Genomic DNA, 7830 nt, shown 5'->3' with positions numbered 1-7830 from the left:
CATTTTCTTCATTATGGCTCAAAAACGACCGAGAAATCATATGTCATATCACCATTATATTGGATGGTCCTACTAGTTATCATGCATAGTCTTAGAATATGACTGTCTTTCTCAAGGATCGTAAACTATGGAGATATGTGACTAGTTCAATTCCTAAGCCAATACCAAAACCTACGTCCAAAGCCACAGCTGCTAAATATACCTCTAAGACTGCTATTACGGTGGATGATTATGAAGAATGCCTAGAGGAATGGGAGAGTATTCAAAGTAAGATCTTGTCTTGGTTTATCAATACCTCTATTCCTTCTATTCATAATCTTTTTCCTTGTCTTGAGACTACTGAGGCTGCTGGGAAATTTTTGGCCAATCTCTATAATTGCACAAATGATTCAAGCCTGGAGTTCCACATTGAATCAAAGCTTTATCAAATGCGCCAAAAGACTAGTCAGTCTATTTATGATTTTTATTCTTAGACTTCTACTATGTGGGAATAACTCTTTATTGTAGATTCTCCACTAGTGTGTTCTAAGGGTATTGAGCTCTTTGTCAAATATCGAGATCGCCGTAAATTTATGCACTTTATGATGGGTTTATGTGAGGATTTTAAGCCTACTAGGGCTTCTCTGCTTAGCCGATCTCCTACTCCTTCTCTTGAAGTTACAGTCAAGGAGCTTATTTATGAGGAGAACCGTCGGCCTACTCATCACATGTCATAATCTAATCATGTATTGGCTACACCATCTCCAAAACCTCCAATTGCTGCATTCACTGCTTTTCCACGAGTAAAATCTGGGCGTCCCACCTCTTAGTCTTCCAAAGGTACTCGCTACGAGTTTTTCCATGCCAAAGACCAGGACATCTTAGTTTGTCGCAAACTGCAAAATTTATGTAAGAGCAGAATAAAGCTTCTTTTCCTCGGGTAGCTGCTGTATGTCCTTCAAATCCATTAGTTACTACAAGTCCTTCTTTGCCTTCCTCACTTATTACAGCTGATATTAAGGTAGTAATTCAACAGGTTTTACCCCGAACTTCCATTGCCTTTTCTGTCACCTCAGGGAAGTAATCTTGTTTTTTGGATACTACATGTTGTAACCATATGATTCCTGATGAATCCCAATTTTCTGATAAGGCACCCTTAGAACACCCCATCACCATTTACACTACTGATGGAGCTCTTATACCTATTAGTCATAAAGGAACAATCTATTTTCCTTGTTTATCCCTTAGTGACACTTTTCATATCCCAAAGTTATCCCTCAATTTTCTTTTTGATGGTCAACTTTGTGAATTAGGCATAGATCTTTTATTTACTAATCATGGTGTGGATGTGCAAGATCCCCAGATGGGCCAAGTGCTTAGGACAGGCCGTAAGGTTGGTCGCATGTTTGAGGTTCATGACTTGAAGATTCCTTCACAAGTTGTTTCTGTAGTTGCTACCACTGCCACCTTCTCACCTGATTTATGGCATACTTGTCTTGGTCATACATCCTTATCATGTCTTTAGTTGTTAGCTTCTCAAGGTCGTTTAGGTTCAGTTCAGTTTCAAAATTTTGATTATACTTCCTGTCATTTTGGCAAACAAACAAAATTGCCCTTTAATAATAGTGACTCTTTGTCCGAAGATCCTCTGCTGGTATCACTCTTATTCTTCTTTATGTTGATGATATGATTATTACTGGAGATGATTTTACAGGTATCCGCTTTCTTCAGAACTTCCTTAGTTAGCATTTTAAGATGAAAGATCTGGGCACTCTCAACTATTTTCTTGGGCTTGAGGTTACTGAATGCTCGAAAAAAGTGTTGAAAACACAAGAGCTGTTTAGACTCCCAAATTAAAGTTACAGCTTAATATATTTTACTCTAACTTAATATTAAGTGCGGAATAGAGTAAATGCGAGCGGATAAACAAACAAGCTACTTTAATCCATAATCATTATAATACAGTAGTAAAATAAAAGGTAAAAGAGTAGGGAAAAAAAATGCAAACACAAGATAACACGTCAATGTGTTATTAAAGAGGAAATCGAAGAATTCGGCGAAAAATCTCTCCCCCGCCCTTCAAGCTGTAATCGATCCACTAGACAATCAGTTGAGATACATGGGTTAGTAAGAGACCCTCCAAACCTAATCTACTCGATGTACCTAAGCCTTCCAAGCTCCTACTCTAATAAGGCTTCTCAGAACCATGTCTTGTCTAGCTTTCCAGATCCCGCAATACTCCCGATTGCATCCGCCAAAACCTAGCTTCTTCCAATACTTCCCAGCAATACGAAAGCCTCACTTAACACTCTGAAAGGGTGTGGTAAGTGTTTGGACTATCAACCTATCAATGGTATGAAAATGGAGAGGTAGGAGATGATGAAAAGCCATAAGCAATTGTGTAGAGAAATGTGGGTATAACAATCTCTAACTCTCAAGGTTTGTGGTTAGGGTTTTCTCTCTGAAGCATTCCTCAACATTTATGGGTAATATGGGTATAAATAGTGTAGACACAGAAAGTGTGTATAAAAAATGACAGTCTGGCAAAACAGAATGTTTCGCGGGTGTCTCACAGGAAAGCCTTACCCACGAACTACTCGTGAAACACAGCTGTCTCCATCTTGTCCTGACTCTTCGCATTCCAGCCATGTGTAGGGCACATGCGTCATTTTTCGGGATGATTAGTCGTGAACTACCCGCGAAAACTGCTTTAGTCTTCATGCCTTGAGTCTTCACACACACACACACTCTCTCTCACACAACCCTTACAATGAAATCTGTTGGAAATTTAGACCCCTTAAACACATAGATAGCGTAGCCTAGATTAATTAGCCAAGTTGTTACTTAGTCAAATTATGCAATTCTAGGTTAAAGCAATCAAATAATCATATCAAGATATAAAGCAGCGGAATAATAAATAACACAAGATATGATCACCCAGGAAACCACTCGGTAAAAACCTGGGGAGGATTTGACCCACCGATCCTCAAGGCATAACAGAATTCACTATGAAAGAATTGAAGTTCTTACAGAAGGACTACAAGCTCCCCGCTCGACTTCCTAATGCTACCCACCAGTAAAACTTCCTGACACGACCACGCGCAGGCTCCGAATCCACGGACTACTTCTTTCTTGAATTCTTCAATCAGCTACAAGCTCCCCGCTTGCTTTTCTTTTTAAGTTCCAATGGTTGCAACTATAATGATCTTCAAGATGTTGAAATCATCTCTACCTTGAAAACCCTAAGTTTTGTGTAAAGGAAGTCTCCTCAAAGATCTCACACGAGATTCACACAAAACAGCAATGTATGAGCAACAAAGCAATATGGACAACCCTCAAAAACGTGGCTAGGGTTTAGTTTATATACCTAGGGTAAAAACACAAAACCCTAAACGTTTAATGAAGTAGGGCTGAGTTGGAAAATCTGCAGAAAATTCAACCTGTGCGATTTTCGATCGATCGAGTCTATTCTTCGATCGATCGAGCCAGGCCGAAAGTCCCAAGTACTTCTGCAGCCACTCGATTCCAACTTTACAATATTAAACCAACTTTGAGCAATTCTAAACAAGACTAAATACACTGTTTTGATCATGGTTTGCCAACATTACAAATTAGAGTTCTAAATACAAAAACTCCTAAGACCTTAGAACCTAACAAACTCCCCCTTTGGCAATCCGTGACAAAACCCTAATTCACAGCTCAAAGTTTTACAAATAAAAAGCCCTTTACAAAGGTAATGCTCATAAAATCAAATTCAGCCTAACTACTATCCATCAGTTGCAAGTGTAGACAGCAGCTTAGTTGAATCAACCTGTATATTCCTGAAATACTCAACAAACGCATAAACGCATGTGTGACAGAAAAGAGTAAAAACAACAGGTATAACATTCTTGTAAGATCCACACAACACAAAATAAAGACATATAAAAATGAACAAGTCATAAATATAAATCAATACGCAGTGAATCATAAAGCAACAAGAATCAATAAAAAATAAATGTATATCAAACAATGTTACTCCCCCTAACATGAATATCCCAAAAAAAATGATATACATAGTGAAGCACCTAGATACAATCTAAAACAATATCTCCCCCTAACAACAAAAATCTCCACAAGACAAAACTCCAAGTCAAAACTCCACTCCCCCTTTTTGTGACGGAATGCCAAAGAGCAATCATGAGTCGCCATCAAAAGGAGGTGGTGAGGAAGAATGAAGACGTGCTAAATCCACTCGAAGAGCACGAATCTCATCCAGCAAGTCCACCAAAATCTGACCATGAGCCTGCTGAACAGTCATGACAGTCTCCAAAGTACGACGAACATCAAAGTCGGCCGAAGGAGGTGAAGGAACATCAGCAGTAGCAGTATCAGCACCAACTGGATCAGAAATATCCTCACCAGCAGGACCTGCAGAAGAAGAAGGAGGAGGAGGTACGCTACTAGAGGGCTCAGACCTAGGGTGTTTAGAACCAGCTCGAAGATGAGCAGCCCTCTGTCTAAGAAAAGACGCACCGATAGGAGCAATCACATGAACAGGCTCAGAGGAAGGAAAGCCACGAAGCTCAAGATGGAGCAAAATCCTATGAATGAAAATAGGATGAACAAGGGCATGTGAAGAAGATGAACTCCTATAAACCTCGTTCAAAGAACGAAGAAATAGATGGGGAAAACTGATAGGAGCATCAGTAACAAGAGCGTACAAAAATACACACCTCTCAAGAGGAATGGTGTGCACATGAGAAATAGGCCAGATGGAATGACAGGCTATCCTAAAGAAAAGATAATGTAACCCGGAGAGCTCAGCAGAAGTGATCCTAGGATCAGAACCCCACTGGACAGAAGTACCAGTGATGTAAGACAAAACATCGCTCAGCTCGGGAGACTCATCATAAGGATAGACAGGATCCCTAACCAACGGTACCCCTAGAGCAGCAGCCACTACCTGAGGAGTAATGGTGTACCCAACACCTCGTATCCAACTCTTTACCAAAGTGTTGGAATCATAGATGTGGATAGAGATGTTCGAATAGAACTCTCTAATCAAGGCAGACGGTGGAGGAGGATCAGAGATGTCTAACAAAGGTAACCAGCCCCGACGCTCAAAGTTAGCCCTAATGGCCGGATCAAGCTCATCTAACACAACAGAACGCTCAGCCCAAATCTTCCTCTTAAGGTTAAGCTTCTCAAAAAGATCTTGGTTTTTCTCACTCGGAAACCTCTCACGGTCAAAGGAGGGAGGGGATGGAGAGGATGAGGGAAGGGACCTATGGGCTCTAGTTTTCCTAGGCATGATGCTAAGGAAAGAACAGAGACACAAAGAGAAAACCAAAAAAAAAAAAAAAACAAAACCAAAGGCAGACTGCAAGTTAGCACAAAAAAAATAGAATTAAAATCTATATGATGCATGAGCAGATACAATGCCATGATGCATGCACTAATGCAGTGAACAACTAAGTTCAATTGAGATTAAATTGACAAAATTGGCTTGAGCAAGGAATTTTCTTAACAAAAACCCCAAAAATTTAACACAAATTGAAAATTTTTAAAACCAAATGATGAATTGAGCATCACAAAACACAACACATAGATTATAATGCTTAATTTCATCAATCCAACAAGCCAATTGCATCAAATTCTACTCAATTTCACAAAATCCCCAAATCGGATCAATTAGGAAACCCTAGATTTTTCAATTTCACATCAAACTCAAAATTGATCAAATTGAACTATTTAAATCATGTCTATAACATGTCCCCACAAAAACCCAATGATCAATTGCATCAATTATGGCTTGAATCAAAAGAAAAAACCAAAAAAGCAAAGTGCGAAAATCGCCCCTTAAAAGCATGAATGTATGCATGAAATGATGAAAAATAAATCAAAAGGAAGGGCAAAAGGGTCTTACCGGCTTGAGGAGAGAGAGATTGTGCAAAGACTTCGGAAGAAAACGACAAAAAATCACAATACCAAGCTTGCCAACGCGGAGAGAGGAAAAAGGTTTGAAAAGTTTTGAAATAGGATCTTTGAAAAAGTCAGAAAAGTGCCTTTTAAAAACCTTTTTCACGATATTCGATCGATCGAAAATTACATTCGATCGATCGAATGTGACAGTCGTTTTAGAACAAACTAAGGCACTTTTTCGATCGATCGAAAAATGGGTTGGATCGATCGAAATGGTCAGAAGCTCACTAAATTTTAAAAAAAATCCAGTTTTGAAAGACACAAACCAAAATTTTGTAAAACAACTCCTCAAAGCATTAAATAGTAAAAACAAAATGCATGAGTATGAGATGGAATGCTTTTTCAAAAACCCAAAATTTTTAAACCCAAATTATGTCAAAAACACGTTTCAATCATTCCCCCATTGAATTTTCTCAAGCAACAAAAATGTTGTGCACAAATCTCAAGATATTTTCAAACTTGGTTGGTCAGACCAAAAACACACACACTAGCATGTACAGTGTTTAACAAAGAGTAACTTGTGTAGTGTGTGATACTAGCAAAAACTTGGGATACATGTGAGGTGATATGTGAATGGCAATCAAACACAAAGTCTACACAATTCATCACATAGAATTTAAAAGAGACTATCACCTAAAGAGTTACATCCTATAACTCCCACATCTCCTAGAACAAAAGCTTGCAATCATGTAAGTTTCTTGTATTTTTGCCTCTTATTTGTATGAGATGGCATTCAGCCTAATAGTACACACCGGTTTGAATTAAGTGAATTGGCATCAAGCCTAATAGTACACACCAGTTTTAATTTATTTTGAGGCTACACCTTATGTTCTTTTTGTGCATGTGCTACACTTTCTCGAGCACAGAATCTTATGATATGCACTAAGGTGTTCATGATTGGCTAGTGAACAGTGGTGAGATGGTTATTTATGCCTTTCTCAAAAGAATCAAGTCCGACAGTTAAATAACATATGACTTCATGATTAAGACAAGGAGAATAAAAACCAAACACATCTTTCCCACACAACATGCACTACAAAGTTTTAACTAGTCAAGTGCAATGAAAAAGTTCATCAAAGTTAAACAAGGTACACAGACCATGATATGTGTCACAAGATAGACCAACCTTGTTTTTCAAAAATCAAGACAAATAGTGTCTAACATAATGTTTGCTTTCTCCCTTTTTTTTTTTTTTTTTTTATTTTTATTAAAAGAGAAAACAGATACATCCTAGAATGAAATGCATGAATGTAATGCAATGCAAGTCCTAGAACAAAAACAACAAAAAGACAAAAAACCAAAGAACAATGGTCACCAAAGGAAAAGGCAATTAAGCACAAGGACCATGTCAGAAAGACTCAGTTAGTTCGAGTCTTTTGCATCCAAGACCTTTTGGATGCACCACGAGCATTGGAGTTCATATTCACATTCGAGTGATTCCCAACTCCAGGATTGGAATAAAGGTTTAACACCTTTACCAATTCACCAATTAGTGCCATAGGGTCTTGTGCTTGAGGCACAGGCACTTTTGGTTTAGTTGCTCTCTTATCAGCTTGACGCTTGTAACAATTAGGACGAATATGTCCAGACTTACCACAATAATGACAAACCCAAGCAGGTTTACCATGCATCTTGTCCTTAGATTTGGTAGGCTCCCTAGGTTTAGATTCTCTTAAGTCTACCCTAATCTTCTTAGGTGGTGAAACTTCTACAGGATTAACTACCTCACTCACAGGTGGTTTGACAGTTTCACTCACAACCTCACTAGCAGAAGGTTCAGAAGAAGAAGCAGGAACAAAATTTGTGGAATGTGGAGTAGAGCCAAAGATGCTTTCAACATATCCCAAACCAGATTTATCCGCAGGATACTTTTGAACATTTAACATG

Source organism: Quercus suber, unplaced genomic scaffold (genome assembly GCF_002906115.3).
Source record: "Quercus suber isolate HL8 unplaced genomic scaffold, Cork oak 2.0 scaffold_125, whole genome shotgun sequence".
NCBI lineage: Eukaryota > Viridiplantae > Streptophyta > Magnoliopsida > Fagales > Fagaceae > Quercus > Quercus suber.
This window is presented reverse-complemented; position numbering follows the sequence as displayed.